Source organism: Cygnus atratus, chromosome 14 (assembly GCF_013377495.2).
Source record: "Cygnus atratus isolate AKBS03 ecotype Queensland, Australia chromosome 14, CAtr_DNAZoo_HiC_assembly, whole genome shotgun sequence".
Classification (NCBI taxonomy): Eukaryota; Metazoa; Chordata; class Aves; order Anseriformes; family Anatidae; genus Cygnus; species Cygnus atratus.
This window is the reverse complement of record NC_066375.1, coordinates 19,724,865-19,744,046: the sequence shown is the minus strand read 5'-3', so window position 1 is coordinate 19,744,046 and position 19,182 is coordinate 19,724,865.

Sequence of the window (19,182 nt, the reverse complement as noted above, 5' to 3'; positions counted from 1 at the left end):
GTGGCTGGAACCATGAGTCACTCAGCCCCGAGATTACAGAGTACTGGCAAGCTTTTCATTTCATGGCCTCTACGAAGCTGGTAATTGTGAGAGGGACAATTTTCCACTGACCTTTTAAAAATTAAATATGCAGCTGTATTAAAATCAAATGTTTCACGAAAATACATTTTATTTGGATCACATGGATTTTTTTTTTCAACAGAAAATGGAAGTGAAACAATATGTTTTGTTCACATTTCATTTTGACATATTTTGTGTATTAGGGGTTTAAAAAAATATACTTTTGCCTCTTTTAAAATGAAAACCTTCACAGTTTAAAATAGCAAATTCCAGATATTCCTGGATTTTATGTTCATTTTTCTCAACTTTCTGAACGTTTCTCAAGATTGCCCAGTTTTCCAGAATGTCAAAAGCATCTTCTCAGGGAGCAAATACCGCTATCATCAGTACCCTCAGCTCCCGTATCTCTGGAGGGCACTCCAGTGCCACAGGCATATTCAGTGCTGCTGTACTAAAACACACGCTCTGTGTTTGTTCCTCACCCACTGAGATCCAGGATGGTCCACACCACCTTTCCTGTGTCCTTCTGTCAGAGGCAAACAGAAACTGCACTGCCCTTACCCACATTTTTGTCCTCTACAGGCAATCATTTACTTTGGTTGGTGACTGCCATAAAATACAGAATTAAAAGACTGTTTTCTACCTGTTCCTGAAATGGGAATAAAGTAGGCAGATGCATCACTGTCTGGAAAAACTAACAGTCATCTTAAGCTGTTCTCTCTTTCCCTTTCTTTTATAGAGCATTTATGAATTATGTTGTTTGCATTTATAATTATGGGGCCGAACAGATGGTGGAAGGTTTATTTCAGAATGATGTGTTCATTAAAATAACCTGCTCTGGTCTGCCAAGTGATGGTTAACTGTAATCCCCATTTGATATTGAAGAGAGTTATTTATTCACTCTCTGTAAGTTCATCTGAAAGAAATGGAGCTTTGAGATATGGGCACTATATTGAGTGTGAAGCTGCAACAATGGTGCTGCGGATATTCCAGATGGGGAAGCATTGAAGAGTTTTGCAGCTGTGACAGAAAGAAAAAGGGAGGGAAAGAGAAACTGTAGACCAAGATGGATTTTGTATCTAAGAAAAGTTTCAATTCTTTATTCAGTTTGGAAGCTCAATTCCACTAAAATTTGGCTACAGGCAGCTTCCACCTATGCCCAGACACTGGTCCTAGGTGAATGTTAAGTCCCATGAATGTAAGGTTCAATGATGGCAGCGTTCATTATTAAAAATGGAAATATCTGCTCAGGCAAGATAGTCTTCACAGTTTATCACAGAGCAGAACCAAAGTTGGGAGGAATGGGAAAGCAGTGGGAAAGTTGTTTGTGTTCACTGAGAGTTAACATGAAATATTAGTGTTTTCTGGCTTGTTCAGTAAACATCTTTTCATGGGAGCTGTCTGGGAAGGCGTTAGAGAAGCAGCTCCTCTTCTGAGATGCCACCTGGTGGGAATCAACATCTCGGGCTGCTCATCAGGAGTGGTGGCCCCCCGGGGCTGTGTGAGAGCAGAGAACCTGGTGCAGCCATGGTGCCTCCTGTGCACAGTGCCACTCTCATAGCCTCTGCCCTGGGGCCCCTGCAACCAAACCCTGTTACCAAAAAGTTTCCTGGAGTCCTCAGGGAGTTTCCAGTTGTAAATGCAGGGGAAAAATATTTCAAAGTGTTTTATTTGGAGTGTTGGCAATCAACAACTTACAAAAGGAAAAAATGAAAGACAGGTACAGGCAGATAGGTGCTCCCTCATACTGAATTGCCAGGAATACAGTAGTTAAATCAGTCACGCTGGTAAAAGGCAGAGAAAGGCCTTGGATATGATATGGAGTCTGCTCTTTCTTTTTTTTTCTTTTTTTTTTCTTCTTTTTTCCCCTCACCTTACGAGAAGTTGTAGACTTGATCCAGATCAGAAACAGGGAAAGTATTCGAAGCTGTGAAAACTTTTGGAGAATGGGAAAAGATGCTGCAGATACAGTGCTCATCAGTTCTTGATACAGTTTGTGCCTAAACGTCCCCATACTTCATGGCCATTGTGTCCCCATCCGAGTCCTGAGCTAGCCCGGCAGTGCCGACACCAGTTTAGGAGTACAACCCATCTGTCTGCTTCTGTTCCCCTCCCTATGTCCCCTCTGCCTGGTGAGGACATGTCCTTCATCCTGCAGAGCAAAGGGCACGGGAATCAGGCAGTCACCAGCTCCCAGAACCCGCTGCCACCCCTGGTCCTGCTGCAAAACCTCACATGAGTCCCCAGTAAACATCAGGACAACAGCAACCACCTTCTGCCAGCTCAACAGTGGAAGCAATTAATCATGTAAAGAGATGTACTGGGAAAGGACTGCTAAGCAGAGACAGCTGTGCACCTACAGCAGGTTTGTGATGGCTCCCTCCATTAATCTGCCTCCAGCCCAGCTGAGAGATTTGCCGTGCTTGGACAGTTGTGGGCATTTATTTTTGTCAATTTTTTTTCTCCACTCTTATTATGGCTCACTAGGTAAAATGATTTCTCCTGGCCAAGGTTGAAGGGACAGAGGCAAAAAGCTAAGCCCAGTATTTGTTCACAGGCTTCGGAAAGTGCAGGAGATGCTGCCACACAAGTCCTTTAGCCCATCGATGAGACAGCTCCAGCTAGGAAGGGCTGCCTTTGCTCCCTCGTTATCAGTTTATTTGTTATTAACAAGCAGCATCTACTGATGTGCTCCAGCCCTCTCAGTTCTGGTACCTGTCCAGGCCCCATGCCCTTTGCAGCACCCGGCAGGCCGCAGGCACAGGGAGCCCAAGAAAGGATGGAGCTGGGTGCTCAGAGCAAGGATGATGGTGAAATGCAGGGGTCAGGCACAGCTCACAAAGAGATGCCCCGGGGCTCAAAGGGCTGCAGAACTGCACGTGGGCTGCCCAGGCACTTCTGCTGGCACAGAGGAGCCATGGGCATGTGTAACCTGTGTAGGCAGCTTCACACCAACGCTGCAAGCATGAAGGGTAGGTAGGAAGCATTCCTGGCAGAGAGCGGATGCCTTCCCATTCCTGGCCGTTCCCCACTGTCCAAAGAACCCCAGGCACTGACCGCAGGCAGAATGAGGCTGTGAGCTCTGACAGCGGGGTGGCACACACACCTCGGGGTGCTGCTTCCCCCCCTCCTGGCTCATCCTGCACCCAAAGGCATGGATACAGCTTCTGGCCTGAGGCAGGAGCCCTGCCCCACACACCTCTGAGACAGGCGTGATGCCGGGCGGCAGAGCAGGACTCGGTGGAGGTGGCGACTCTTGCATTACAGCTAGGAAAGCCAAAACCCAGCATTTGTTTGGCTTTGCTTCCTTAATGACTGGTACAAATTGGTGCAGGGGACAGACCTTCAGGCAACACAAGTGGGAAGGTTACAAAGCACTGCTGCATCCCGTTGGTGTTTTCTCCCCAGCTTTTACTGGGTTCCTGGAATAACACTAGGGCTTCTTGTTCTGGTCACGGACCTACAGAAAGTAAAACCTCATGGCTCCCCTCTGCTATGCTGTGAGCTAGTCCAACCAGTTAGCTAAAGAGCCCACTGGACTGTCAGAAACAGCAGGAGATGCAATTAAAGTACCATTTGGCAAGTGTGTGACTAGCCTGCAGCAGGGCCCCTTTACGTGCTGTAACACCTTTTCATTCTTGGGCTCCACTGCTGGGTGGTGTTTAGAGTCTGAGTGGAGCTGCAGGTGACAGCAGTGACATTGCGCCTCACCCTGGGGGGAGGCAGGTGCAGAGGGCGTAGACAGTGTGGGATGCTGCTTGTACCCGAGCCTGGAAGCTGAACATGCCAGCGTGTACATGTCCTGTGAAGGAACTCATTATAGGCAGGAGGCTGAGCAACTAATTTACTGCAGATAATTTATTTAATGCATTTAAACATTTTAATTTTTTTTCTCCTGCTCGCAGATTATAGCTTCCTCAGATGTATTCCTTGCTCTTACTCAAACCTAGTTGACAAATTTCTCTTGAAACATTCGGCCCACGCATGCAGGGGCTGAGTGTTGTTATCTGCTTGTGGCCAGTGAGATAAAGCCTGTGGTGTAAGGCTCTCAGCTGGGCGAGAGCTGAGGCACACGCTGGGTGCTTGTGTAGGTCAGGCACAAGTGAGTTTCAGCTGCCGCTGTTCTTTCTCTTCAAAACTTGCTTTCCATTGATATCAATGCCTGAAAAATTGCTTGTGTTTTCAGAGTGGATTAATTAAGACACGGTGGTGTCTTAAAAAAAGCAGGGCTGTTCTAAACCTGTCCTGGATCTGACACTAAACCCGTGCCATGTGGCAGGTTGCTTTAACCTTTTAGATGAAGGGAGAAATTACCATATGTGCAAACAAACCTGGTCATATACAAACCCGCCAGTAGAGGATTCCTTTTACAGTTTCCCAGAGATGTTGGTAAGATTTTGGTAGGGAATCATGCCAGTATCAGAGCAAGGCTATCACAGCTGCAGTGTAGCTTTCGCACCTTGAGTACAAATGCTCTTTCCTCCTCTCCTACCCGTCCTCTTTCCCCACAGGGTAAACAGCTGGAGGTGTTGATCTAACTGCAGAGGCTTCAGGCAAACTGTGCCACGAGAGACCCTGGAACACCCTAATGACTTCTCTTTAGCTTAATGCATCTTTGTAACAAACGGCACCGCCTGCTAAATTGCTGACCTTGCACAACTGTTTTCTGACTCCTGCAGAAGAAGAAGAAAGGTTTGGCTCTTTGGATATCCTGTATGAAGTCAGCTTTCAGTGCCTGTCTGTCGTGCTTCTGAGCAAGCCGTGAGTTGCTCCGAAACGTCTGCCCTGTTCACAGAGCGAGGGGTCTCCTGGCTCTCATCCTCTGTGTCACCACCGCTTGCAGCAGGGATTTTGCCAGCCTCAAGGTCTGGTGGCCTGCCTCGCCCAATGTGCCATGTCTGACTTGGTAGATGGAACAAAATCCTGTTAAGACTTGTATGCTTCGTGGTCAGAGTGTCTGTTCAGTGTTAGATGCAAAATGTCTTTTCCTGTTTCTTACATTGAGTCTGTACCTTGTTGGGAGAACCAGCACATTTTTGGAAAGCTTTCGGATCATTATTTAAAGCGATGAAGTACTATGGGAAGATGTTTCAATGGATATATCTGCATATACAGTGACCTGTATTAAGTCAGCCAAACCTGACAGTGTTGAAAACATTAGAGGGCAAATTCCCTTGGGAATATTCACCAGGACAAATTTAGAGAGGCAGTGGATTTTATATCCTGACTTTCATTTTGAGTCCACGGCTGTCTACTGGAATGAGCAGATACATCACTTGTAGGATATCCAGACCATTTACTTCAGGTATCTCAGCAGCATTTTAAGCACCTTACTTTAGGAGCCTAACTCCCAAGTATACTCAATAGAGATGCATGCAGTTTAATAATGTCAAGTAAATTGATATCATAGTATTGATTTTTGAATATGTATACAATGAGGAGTGCTTGACCTTTTTTTTCTTAGTTCTTTGGTCTAGTTTCTCCCCATTACCAGCTGCACCTTAGAGACATGAAAACCAACAGATTCTTGACTGAATCATGAAGATCATGAAGATTTTTTTTTCCTGTCATGGAGCAAAGTAGGACTTCACATTTGCTTAATATGGTATCTGGCTATTTGGAAGATGTTGTAAGACATGATTCTGGGTTTTCAAGAACTCATTTTACATAAGCCTGTCCTTCTAATTAGCACTGAGAAATCTTTATGTTTTTCCGTTCCCAGGTACACTGTTTTACATAATGGACATCATCAGGAGCAGGAGAAGCTTCCCATCCACAATGACCCAGAATCCCAAGAGTCCTGTTTCTAGTCACAAACCTAGAAGAGGAATGGCCCAGCTGGAGGAACAGATTCCTTTTAGGGTACCCAAAGGATTCCCTGACAGCAGGACTTTATGAAACCCTATTCATCTGCATTGTCACCGTGCCTCCTGCACTGCCTTTGTATGAACGCCCAGCCACAAGCGCATAGATCCATGGGGACAAGGGAAGGCACCTGAGCAGAAGGGATCTCTGCATCCACAAGGCTGGTGGGACTACGTGACTGCGGCAGGGCCTTACTCCAGGTGGGAGCACATTTCTGTCAGTGTGAAGAAACACCACCGATACCAACCACCCAGTACAGGGACTCCTGGTACTCCTTTCCAGCTGCAGTCTCTGTGAGCCACCTCTCTGTCCTGCGACAGCAAGATCTGAAAGAGCTCTGGCCTGAAGCCCCAACGTTATGTGAGACAACGCTTGCTTTATCTGCCTGCCTGCGAACGGATGCTGTCTGGATAGAAAACAGTGCTGCATTTTCTTCACCCAAACAGGAGGAAGTATTTGCCTTTCGATTATCATTACTGGTGAAAGGTCAGCGGGAGCTGCTGATTCACCCTGCCCTGCAGAGCTTTCTTTGTAAATGCTTTTACTGTGTTTCCTGGCCAAGTTCCCTAGTGGGAGATTCACAGAGTGTACATAGTGCCTGACAAGCTGCAGTGGGACCTGCAGAGACATTTCACAGCTAACAGCAGGCACCATTTGCTGGAAGGCAGAGGCCACCCTCTGCTATTCAGAGGCCCACGGTTTGGATGCGACCCCCCAGCCCCAGCAAGCTGCCAGCGCTGCCCTCGCCTGAGCAAACTTCGGGCATTCTTACCAAGAAGAAAGGTTGGTCAAGAGACAGAGTCAGTCTGTGATAGATCACTAAGTGCCATCCTGAAAAATACACCATCCAAGAAACTTTTCTAGTTATGTTAGGAAGACAGACTCCTACTCATGTTTTCCATCTTTATTTTTCTGTTTGTTTCTGTTCTCTTCCAGCTGAGGCAAGAAGTTTCAAAACTTTAAAATATCACCATATGCACATCTGTTTGCAAAAAAATCTCAGTCCCAAAGCTGCTTACTGCATGAAGATGTTGCTATGTTCCTTGTGAGCTGCTTCCACTTTTGCATATAAATAGTAGGCAAGGCTGTAGACTTCACAACTTTGGAAAAATGAATTTTATGCAGTGGGAAATACACAGGATCAAGACTACATACCTCTATCTTATTTAGCTGAAGATCTAACCCAGAGATGCCACCCTGAGCCTAGAAGATAATATTGTACTTCGTTATATTGTGCAGTCATGTACAGACATTTTTAATGTAAAAAGAAAAGGTGACATTATTTATTATTATTTTTTATCAGGAATGTGTGGGTTTTGTTCATTAAAAGCTTCTAGACCTGGGAGCTTAACATTATATATATTATTTAGTAATGTTTCTGTTGCTATGTGACAGGTATTTACTGTAAACAAAGAAACAAATCCTGCCTTGAACATAAATGTTGCTCAGTAGGAAAAAAAATTGTGCATGATGAGAACAACTGGCTGCTCTGCCGTGGTGTCAGACTTCTTCGAAATACTTCTTCCACACTAAACCATCACTGATAATTTCGCATCATTTTCCTTTGGGATTCAGAAGAACAGTGGGCAGAAAAGCCCTGGCTAGAGGAAGCCAGACACTTACTAGCGTAGAAAATCCCAGGCACTTAGAAAAAGACTATGGATGTTTGTGGCCGTGCTGATGGGGAGACGAGAAGTTATTAGAAAAGAAATGGTGAGAGCCAGTAGGTGCCACTTCCATGGTCATCGTTAGGAACAGTTCTGCTGTGACCCGTTTTCACAGGGCTGTGTTTCCAAAAGAACTGTGTCAGTTCAACCCTATTGTTAACACCAAAACACCGGTGGGTGAATAAGTAGGGCATTGTTGAAAGTTTTGGAAAAAATGTGTCCAAGGCAGCTTCAGCACTATGGTCTGCACCTTGGTGGAACTGTTCACACAAGCTCTGTCTGGATTTGGGTGTGCAGCACTGCAGAACAGGTTGTCTTGGCTTCACCCCAAATGCCAAATTTCTTAAAGAAATCCTAGAGCAGTTTTTCTCTGTCCCCATTAAAAGGCATCAAATTATTGGTGGGAGGTTTCTCTGAGCTATATCGAATCAGCTGCATGGGGATGCAATAGCAACGGCGGTCTTTGTTTCTGTTGTCCCTGAAGTGTTGTTCTCTCCTATATTTTAGTGTGCTTTAGTAATATATTCTCCTTAATTTAAAATTAACTTCTCAACACTAAGTTTTATTCATGGGCAATGTTTAGAAGGCTCTGTCAATGGGAGCAGTAGCTCACTAGCCAAAATGGTCAACAGCTCTAACTTAAAATAAATAAATAAAAAATCAATTCTTAACACCATATTTGAATAAAGTACCAAACACCACTGTCCATGTTCTGTCATACCTCTGGCTAATGGCTGGTTGGACTCAGTAAACCTTTCACGAGCCACACAGCAGCTCCTGCTTAATAAGTCAATGATCTCAGCAATGTTCCTGTGAGCCCAGAAATGACATTGTCCATCATCAATAACACCAGTATTTCTACAGAAAAGAGGCTGTCTCATGGAAAGAACCGGTACTTGATGTCCTTCCTCTGCTAGCGGTACCTGCTCCTGTAGCCTCCAAGTTCATTTTCCCGTTGGCCATTCTGGCTAGTGGTTTCAGAGCCTCTGCCTGTGCTGAATGATGTGTAATGCATTGGCTGGTTCTAAAAATAAAAATTCTTCTTTATAGATTGCAGTGAACTCTAGCTCATGCTCATTTCTTGTATTTTTTTTCCCACTCAAAACATAAGATGTTACCAGGTAATACTTTACACTCACCTTGCGATACACTCAAACTACTAAAACAGCAAGGGAGAACCTGGCCACATTCCTTTGAAAACACTGATGAGCCCTTGGGTTATAATACCAGTTCCTGATGTTCATCTGCCAGAACAATGCACCTGTCCTCCTTCTCTTCACACTCTTGCTTAGACTGCTCCTGAGCCATTTCTCCTTGGCCTGGGCTGTGCCCACCTCACCTCTCACTCTTACACCGTGAGATTTCACAGCTGTGGGTAAGACTCTCAAGACAGGCATTTGCAAATGGAAATTTTGATATTATTTTGTGTGGCTCTGTTTCTCTGAGTCTTCCAGTGAATTTGACTGAACAGGGATCTTCCTTTCTTCACTTATCTTTTCCTTCTCTCTCCCACCATCTCTCACAGATTCATTCTACTAACTACGTATTTTATTTCCGTACATAGTTGTACTCATCAGCAAATTATCACACCGCCACGTTTCTAGTTTAGGAACATTTTATATTCTTTCAAATGCAGTAAGCATCAGAAGTGTTAAGCACGCTGCCTACTGTAGCTGGTTTCTTGGATTACAAGTGATTACACTTTTCCTTGCCAGAAACAAAGTGCTAGCAGAACAGCTAGCTAATAAGAAATTGGCTTGCTGGGCCTTTGCTAAACTGTCTTCAGGAGGCTGTTCTGTCAACACAGCTGTATTGCCATATTTCTCTATTTTTCTAAGCTCCAAAGGAAGCATTTCTGAGATTTTGCATGACATTTGTTAGCAGCACGTGTGCCCTGACAAGCAAATCCAAAGATTCACTGAGGTTACTTGTGTTGGAAGAGGGAAGCAGAGGAACAGGTTGATTACTTCCTGAGGCAGATTGCAAACCTGGTCCAAGAGTAAAACTGTGGGCTGTCTGACTTCAAGTAGGCCCTATAGTGCCAGGGTGCACATCACGAGGTGAGCCAGCCTTGCTACAGAGCAGCTTTCCATGGCTCTGCTGCTCGGTTTCCTTGGAGAGAAACAAAGTCACAGTCATGCTGCAAAGTGAAATTCAGAAGCATAATAAACATGACACCAACGGAGGAAGGCTGTGCTCACAAAACAGAAGCTTCACAGAAGAGGGCATACACTTTAATTAGCTGATGATCAAGACTGTCTGGAGGGATGTGAAGCAATAGCTGGATGACACACGCTCTGTAAATGTCAGTGCTTGAGGCAGTCAGCAGCTGTGCTGCTTAGTGAGATGTGTGGGGATATGGCTGCAGCCCAAGTGTACTAGCAGGTCATGCTCATAAACACCATGCAGAGATGAATCCTTATGGGGAAATGTCCCTTCCACATCTATCCTTCACAGTTCTTTCAATACTGAATGTATTTTCAGTTTTTAGACTTGAAGAGGGCAATGATTAGATAAAAGGAGAAACCACCTCAGCAGAACAATTAGAAAAATGTTTCAATATATTCTCAAGACCATTTACGCATGGTTCAGAGATCTACTCCGTGTCCTGCTCCTACTGCAGGATCCGATGCCTGTCTAAGCACAAAAAGAAATTAAAACATTTACCAAAGCAGCTTAAAAATGAAGGCAATGACTTCCATTTGCATTACACTGCAGCACACTGCCTTTGTGCCTGCACTCCAGCTGTGGTGTATTAGTGCAGCTGAGAAGGGGCTCGTAGTGGAAACAGGGACTGACAGTGCTGGAGCCGAGGGGTATTTGCAGAGATGCGTGGGAAACCCTTACTCACTTCTCACCCACATAGTGCCTGGCTCCAATCTACGTTTTCTACATTCAGCTTGTTTGAATGCTGAAATCCCCCCAAATGTGAATATACAAATATATGCTTCAAGGAGAGACAGAGTACATAGTGTGCACATGCAGCTTGAGCAGAAAACATAAATTCAGCACACTGAAACCCTCCTGGTGCTCTCTTCTCTGCACAAGTTCAAAGTCAGAGCAGATAGCAGCGTACATTCAACCACTGTCTGTTTACAGAGGTACTGTCATATTAACGACCTTATTACTGGTTATGATTATAATAATTATAACCAATAATACTTAAGACAATTTGCTTGCAACCATAGGAGCCCACACCTTGGCCTAACATGCTTACTTACTTGAAGGACTCCCAGGCTCAAGAGTCACTATGATGCTGGTCTAGCTTACAGAACGAGCATGATCAACCCAGACTCACATGAGCAATGAAAACCATTATTAGGGTCAAGCTTACTTTGTGCAGTGTGAATGTATAACTCCAGAGAGTCTCAGCCTCTCTCTCAAACTGAGGTCTTCCACAACTCTCTGCTAAAACAAAGGACACTTGAGGGAGAATGTGCACTAGGACTGCGTGAGGTAGTCCCTGAAAACTTGAATGTGAGTCAGAGCTGAGAGGGCTAAATGATACTCAATTTGCCTTTGACTTCAGCACACTTCAAAATGGCTTTTATTTTACCCTCTCTTATCCTAATGTTTCCTACGCTGGGATCAAGAACCTTGTGAATAATCAGTAATAGTGTATTAGTTGTAATTAAATGCCTTTGTGCATCTCAAAATACCACTCAATTTAGGTATTACTAACAAACAGTTTTCAATCTAAAGATAGTATGATTGAAGGATTGTGGCTTTTACAATCAAATACACTCAAAAATGGCTCTGCTCAGCAAAGATAGGGAAGAATAAAAAGGTATTTGGTGTCTGTCTCACTTAATAATGTGAAACAGAACTAACTGGGTCCAAATCATGTCCATTTTGCTTCTAGTACTGATGAAATATACATAACAATGCCAATAAAATGACGGTTTCTTAGAGCAGGCAGCCCACATACGGCAGACTCTGAATCATTCTGAGTTTTTCTCACCCATCTTTGCAAATGCTAAAGCCAAGGAGAGCATTTTCATCCTGTAGCTGTCAACTGTAAATCCTTCAGTAGTTTAGGATCCAATCTTTTCCTCTGCATTAGATTTCCTGAGCCATTTCTGAGTATGATCAAGACAAAAGGCAATACATCTGATGTTTTTTTTTCTACTAATATGAACTCAATAAAAATATACAAAAGCTTTTAGTTCCTTCAATTTTTTATAGCTTAAATCTTTCTGAATCCAAAATAATCACATATTTACTCAGCATCTTTTAAAGGCTCACCTTATCATTGGAACTTTTTCTCATAATAATAAAAAAGCAGGTATAATTTAACTAGAATTTACCCAATTAAAATTTTAATGGATCTGCATTCTACTATGTCCAGTTAAACTGAACTGAAATTGCCTACACTATTGGACTTCCTGTAAAATATATGCTTATTACTTAAAGGATTTCAAGGATTTGGCAGAAAAGCTTAAATTTTAGCATAGTTTTTTTTTGTTTGTTTGTTTTGGTTTTTTGTTTTCCCTTTGGTCAATTTACAGAATTCAGTCATTTTTAAACAAATTTTGCCTTCTAAAGTTCTTGAAATCAGTCGTTAAAAACACACACACACACAAGAAAACCTAAATATTTTTCCTAGACTGCATTGGAATGGGTTGCAATGCAAGCTGAAGTTCCTTACACAACAGCTGTAGTACCAAGGTCTGTGCTCTCTTAAAGATGCTGTATAGGAGGCTTCTTGATCCTCTGGAACACGAGAAAAATTTATTTGCTTGCTGAATAAGAAGCATGGTCAACTTCCTTGAAGATTTCTTCCAAGTCAGGATTAGGGAGGCCCCAAATGAAGACCGCTATCTACCTTCATCTACCTCCATCTGTGTTTCAGCCAGGCAATGATCAGACAGAGTATCAGAGCTAAAACCCTACCCAGCAGCCTCAGTAATGAATCCTTTTTCATGTTCCTGAGAGTTGAATCCCACCCACCAAACAGGGCTCTTGACATAATGAGCATCTGAAAAGGCTGTCAAACCATATCTGCAGTCACCTGCATAACTCTAATCTCGAAATCCAACCCCATTCAAGGGCAGCCCTCTATCTGTAAAAACCAGAAAACATAAAGGAGAGTCGAAAGGAGTACTGTGATAACAGTACTGTCAGTAACCAAAAACCAGCTATTAATTCAGGAGGTACTTTACGGATTATGTGGTCTTATTTTTAAAAAGCTGAGGGAAAATGTTGCTGCTGGTTTTCATGGCAAAGTGGGGCCCTCATCTAATGAGCCCTAAAAGATGACGCCTGCTTCCTCCCTCCATAAACAAACAGCAGCTGCCACAGCGGGGCTGTCATTATGCTCTCTCACCGTTACCCTCAGACTCTTGGCCACAGACCTCCAGTTCAGCCACAGACCTGGCAGCATGTCCACAGAGCACAGTTACATGCAGCAGACAAACCCTGCCATCTCCCTCTTCTGTACCAGAGCTCCAACGTGCAGCCTTTTTTATATCATTTGCAGCTCTATTTGTAAAGTTTAACATCTAAACTTTGGACCATCATGGGAGATATTTGCAGAAGGAGCTTGCTGACCTCTTCCGTGCCTCTACTTTCGATCCATCTGTCCTGTGGAAGCATGGATATTTTAATAGCCCATTGTGTCACAACCCTGAAGATTTTCTTGCAAGTGACTGTTCTGAAAAGTGTTCTGCAAAGCACCTCCCTTACCAGAAACCCTTCCTTTTCTCAAGTAGCTCTTCTTCAGAATGGTCTATCCTATCCCTGAAAGCTCGGCTTTGCTTTCGGTCTTTAAATGAAGCACTTCGGAACAAGTCATATTAACTGGAAGCTCCCAGCCAATGCTTTTCTTCTGGGATGAAGCAAGGTTTGAGGAGGATACCTGCAAAAACCATTAAGCACTTCTTGTGTTGCTTTTCTAACCAGTTTCATCTTCCTGCCTCACCTTTCTTTGGAAGCATTTGATACAGATGGACTGGCTAAACCAAGGTCAGCATCCACAGCTCAGCTGGGCAGCTCCCAACACTGAAATGTCTCCTTACCCCTTGTCGCAAACAATGCTTATCTGTCCATTCACACACGTCATGCCCTCAGACTAAACATGCAGTGCACATGCATGTGTCCACATACAGTGTACATACAAATGTCCTGTTCTCCCCCAACAAGGGATTAAGCTGGAACTGCTTGAATTAGCAAATTAGCAGAAATCTGGGGCAAGAATCTGCAGCTGTTTTTAAGGCACAAGCGAGTCTAGCAGCTAGAGATGATTCTCACCTCCATCAACTCCTTACAGTTTTTCTCAAACAAAAACATGGTTTCAAAAACCTTTTCTTTTAATAACTCAAACACTGTTTTTGTGTTTCTTTTTCCTAAAATCACTGAAACAAGCAAGAATCATCATACTGTCCATCTCTGAGACGGTGTTCTGTGCTCCTCTGTGTAGGGCCCATGTATCTCAAGCCTGCGTTCTGCTTTCTTCATGTATCTTATGTACTCTATTTAAATGACATTTCTCAGGTCCTTAGCAGCCCACAGAAGAGCTGTTACCCCTTCTTGCTATGGGAAAAAGCACCACAAAGCAGCTCAGGGACTTGTCTGTAGTGGCACAAGTCATCTCAGACTCACTTTCCAATTAGCAGGTGACTAATCAATACCTGCCTTTGGCCAGCAAAATCATCTGCCGGAATTTCTCTCTCTTCACTGGCTGCAATAGAAAACCCCCGTGACTATTGCACTATTATATCATACACTCTATTGGCATACAAATCTAACAGGTATATCCCACCCAGGAAATCTACTGTTGACAAAGGATAAAGTCAGAGCTAACCTAGGAAAGACAATCCTTCAGTTTTAATTATTTCCCTGAAACCACACGTATGGAAAACACTTGGAGGAAGCAGGGGACAGAAATCATGCAATCACATCAGTGTTTCCTGTCATTTTCCTTCCCTATCAGATTTAATGTTTACAAAGCTGTCTTTGAACTGCAGCAAACAGCTTGTTTTGATATCCAAATGCAAATATCACCGTTTGTTAAGTGGGCTGTAAATGGATTTCATTGTTCATTGAAAAGAGGCCACACATTAACAAAGTAAAGCTAAAAGCCCCAGCTGGAGTTTTCTCTGTGGTAGAAAGATGAACAGAGCAGGATCACTCAGCCGTCTTATCTGCAGTAACAGCAGCCAGCTCTTCCTGCCAGAGACCAAAAGAGAGGCGTCAGACTGGACTTCGGTGTGAAGAGGGAAACTGTCACATACAGACAGAAGGCATCTGGGCTGCATCCTGAGGAAAGGTAAGCAACCAGCCAGACTAGTACAAACCTTCTCTTGCCCTCTAGGGCTTGACATGGCAACTGACTAACAGGCTGCCCAGGAAGGAAACCAAATGGAGATGGGGAAAAGATCATACGCCCATTGACAACCTGGAAGCTGCAAGCCAGAATTTCTCAAGGCTAGCATATTTACATCGGCGTCCGACAATTTTCCAAATGGTACATGGGATATTTGGAGATATAGGTGGGACTTGAAAAAATGCAATAGACAAAGTATCACCTTTCCTAGATACTGCTTCAATCTCTTTTAAAAGAGATGGGAAATACGCTCTGTGGCATGAACATATTTGGCATGGTACAATAAATCATCCTTCTAGACATCTAAAACTCTATTATAATCTTTGTAACCTCCCAGAATTAAGTTGCTTAAGTACCAACAAAAGGAAAGGAAGTGATCGATTTCCACTGAGTTTACCTAGAGCTCTGAAGAAAGGGTATTTATTTGCATCATCTGTTCTTTGCTGATCATAGCAGCTCCAGAAGAGGTTGTGAACCTGTGCCACAAAAAGGACTTAAAACTCTCACAGCCAAGGAATAGAAGTGCTGCTGAAAAAGTCAAGTTCCACTTCAAGTAGTAACAATAGAGCAACTCTTGACTGTGAACAAACTCTGCTTAAACCTTGATTTCCCCGAAGCAGCCAAAACATTTAAGCCAGAATTGTACAAAACTGAAGAATCTGAAACAGCTGATGTGATCTTTTTGGACTTCAGCAAAGCTTTTGACACGGTTTCCCATAGGATCCTACTGGACAAAATGTCCAGCATACAGCTGAACAAAAACATCATACGATGGGTGAGCAATTGGCTGACGGGCAGGGCTCAAAGGGTTGAGGTAATTGGGGTCACATCTGGCTGGCGGATGGTCACTAGTGGGGTCCCTCAAGGCTCCATTTTAGGGCCAGTCCTCTCCAATGTTTTTATAAATGATTTGGATGTAGGACTAGAAGGTGTTCTGAGCAAATTTGCCGACGACACCAAACTTGGAGGAGTTGTGGACTCGGATGAGGGTGGAAGGGCCGTGCAGAGAGATCTAGACAGATTGGAGAGCTGGGCGATCACCAACCACATGAAGTTTAACAAAGGCAAGTGCCGGGTCCTGCACCTGGGACGGGGCAACCCTGGCTATACATACAGACTGGGCGATGAGACGCTGGAGAGCAGCCCCGCAGAGAGGGATCTGGGGGTTGTGGTTGACAGCAAGTTGAATATGAGCCAGCAGTGTGCCCTGGCAGCCAGGAGGACCAACCGTATCCTGGGGTGCATCAAGCACGGCATCGCTAGTCGGTCGAGGGAAGTGATTGTCCCGCTCTACTCTGCGCTGGTGCGGCCTCACCTCGAGTACTGTGTGCAGTTCTGGGCACCACAGTACAAAAAGGATGTGAAACTGTTGGAGAGTGTCCAGAGGAGGGCAACGAAGATGGTGAAGAGCCTAGAGGGGAAGACGTATGAGGAGCGACTGAGGTCACTTGGCCTGTTCAGCCTGGAGAAAAGGAGGCTGAGGGGCGACCTCATGGCAGTTTACAGCTTCCTCACGAGGTGGAGTGGAGGGGCAGGCGCCAATCTATTCTCTTTAGTCACCAGTGACAGGACCTGTGGGAATGGTGTCAAGCTGAGGCAGGGGAGGTTTAGGCCTTCATCAGGAAGAGGTTCTTCACTGAGAGCGTGGTCGCCCACTGGAACAGGCTCCCCAGGGAAGGAGTCACTGCACCAAGCCTGTTGGAGTTTAAGAAGCGTTTCGACTGTGCACTTAGTCACATGGTCTGAAATTTAGGGGAGACCTGTGTGGTGCCAGGAGTTGGACTTGATGATCCTTATGGGTCCCTTCCAACTCGGGATATTCTATGATTCTATGATTTGCAGGCAATATTGCTTCATATAGTCTAAACTCCCAACATAGCCTTTGCACATGAACCTGCTTTCCAAGAAACTGTATTTAGGCTGGGGCTAGCTAAAACAAGGTGGTAGGAACCGAACCAGGCAGCTCAGGCAACCCACCAGCTCCCCCTGCCCAGTGCCACCTGGGACACCCACCTACTGCCCCCAGCCCCTACACACACTGCACGGTCACCTAGCACTCCCTTCACAGTGTTTTTTCCAAAGCGAGGCAAGCAACGGTGAGCAGCATGTCCCTGCCGCAGCGCAGCAGAGCATGAAACCAATCTGACAGTTTCAGTTGGATTAGGCAGGCAAACGGTCAAATTAGGGAGCTCAAACACAAGCACTGATTAGGCTCCAGATCCTCCAAAGGAGAAATAATGCTCATGGGAAAATATATAGTGTAATTTAAAAATCTCAGAGATGGCTTAGCACATGAACAAAGGCTATGTGAATCAAGTTCACGCTTGTTACCAGATTTCAGTTCCCCTGCTCTTGCAGCTCCAGTCAACCCTCTTTGGTTGGCAAAATCAAAAACAACTTGCAAAAAAACCACTCATGACTACTGCACCCCCCATCAGCAAATTTGGGCTGATGTCAGAGCAATCTTTACTCTTACCACACATACCCTAATGCAGTGACTCAAGGATCCTCTATGAAAAAAAAAAACAGAAACCCAAATGACAGCTGCAACTTTCTGTTCTTCCCTGTGGTAAACAAGTCAAGACGTCTTCAGCCCTCACATCTGGGACAGCCTTTCAACTGGGATTTGATGCAGTACCGAGTATGCATGTGCGCCAGCAGCAGAAGGCAGTGACTAGCAAGCAAATTACTGTTTGCACAGCAGATCCTGCTGATGGACTCTATACTCATTCACGTACTGGTAATAATATTTGCAATTGGTGGTGGGAATCTCAAGGCTTTTTTTTTTTCCTTTGTTTTGCTAATGAAGGTCAAGCAGGAAAATAATTTTCATCTGCTTCACTCCTTTCCTCAATTTCAGATGCTGAACTTAGTGAAAAGAGCAGGTTCCTTGGCCACATCCCAGATACAATCTCAGCTATCTCCATCACCCCCAGTTCTCATGATACGGACACAAGGAATTTAGTCATTGCATTGCCACTCTGTGTAAAATGAGTGTAATGTTTAAGAGGTTAAATCTACTGCAAATTTCAACTGCTTACAGAAAGAAATATTGAATATAAATAAGTACATTATTTGTATAAATACTTCTTCAAAAGGCTAAAATTAGAGATAGCAGATGGAGATCTGGTGCAATACTCTAGAATGCAGTAACATTTTCCTGTACATGCTGTATTAAAATGGTAAACATGACTGAATCTATGACTCAGATTACTTGAAACATTTCTAGAGAGGGTCACACTTACATTTTGACTGAATATCATCACTAAATTATCCGTGGTTAAATATACTTGTTACAACTAAACCATTAACTTTGATCCTGCATTAAAGCAAATATCTCAACAGCATTCACAGTTACCTGACACCTATCGCTCCACCCCCGTTAAAGAGCAGACAGAGCACAAGTGAGAAAACACTACTGTACCAAATCTCTTGATATTTCCATTATGCACCATTTTCTTCCTCTTAACTAATATATTTTTAGTTACCTAGACAATTTCTTGCTCAGGGACAGACACAGAAAACTAGCACTGGCTTTGCTACATTTAATGGTTTTGCCTCTCTAATTCTACAGAGCTAGATGTCAGAGAATGTCAGAGAAAACCTTGTTAGTCGCATTCATGCCAATGTTCAAAGAAGTGAAACCATTAACAACGACGTATAAAAGTGTATAATGGTATGAACTAATCTGCTCTACAGCTTTTACCACAGTTGTATTTTGTTAGGCTGGTAACTCTGCAACTTTAAAAAGCATAAATGACAGATCAGGCCACAGCTGATATACAGTACATCTAAAGGTGCATTCACAGCCGTGTTGTGCATGCAGATACTGTTTAGCAGCACATCAGCCTTTAATAAGTCTCCCGCTCCCACAAGGCACATCACTAAGCACACAAGCCTCTGGTTTAACACTAGCATGTGTGTTTCTATACTGTACAGATGACATTTATGGAACTGCAGTGTGGATGCATCCACACACAGTTTAGTCACTAATGGACAGTAAGATAATCAATTTTAATTTGAAATTAAGCATAGAGTTTTGCTACACTATGACCATGTCATTAAAAAACAACAAAAAGTAGTATTTGTCAGTCTAGGGAAGAACTGGGATTCTTATACTATACTATATAGTAACATAGTATACTATACTATATAGTAATTTCAGCTTGTTAATGCTGACATCTGCCTAAACACGTCAAATCCCTATCAAAAGGACTTCAGTGGAATATACAGCGAGCAACACCTGCATAGAGGACTTGCAGCAAA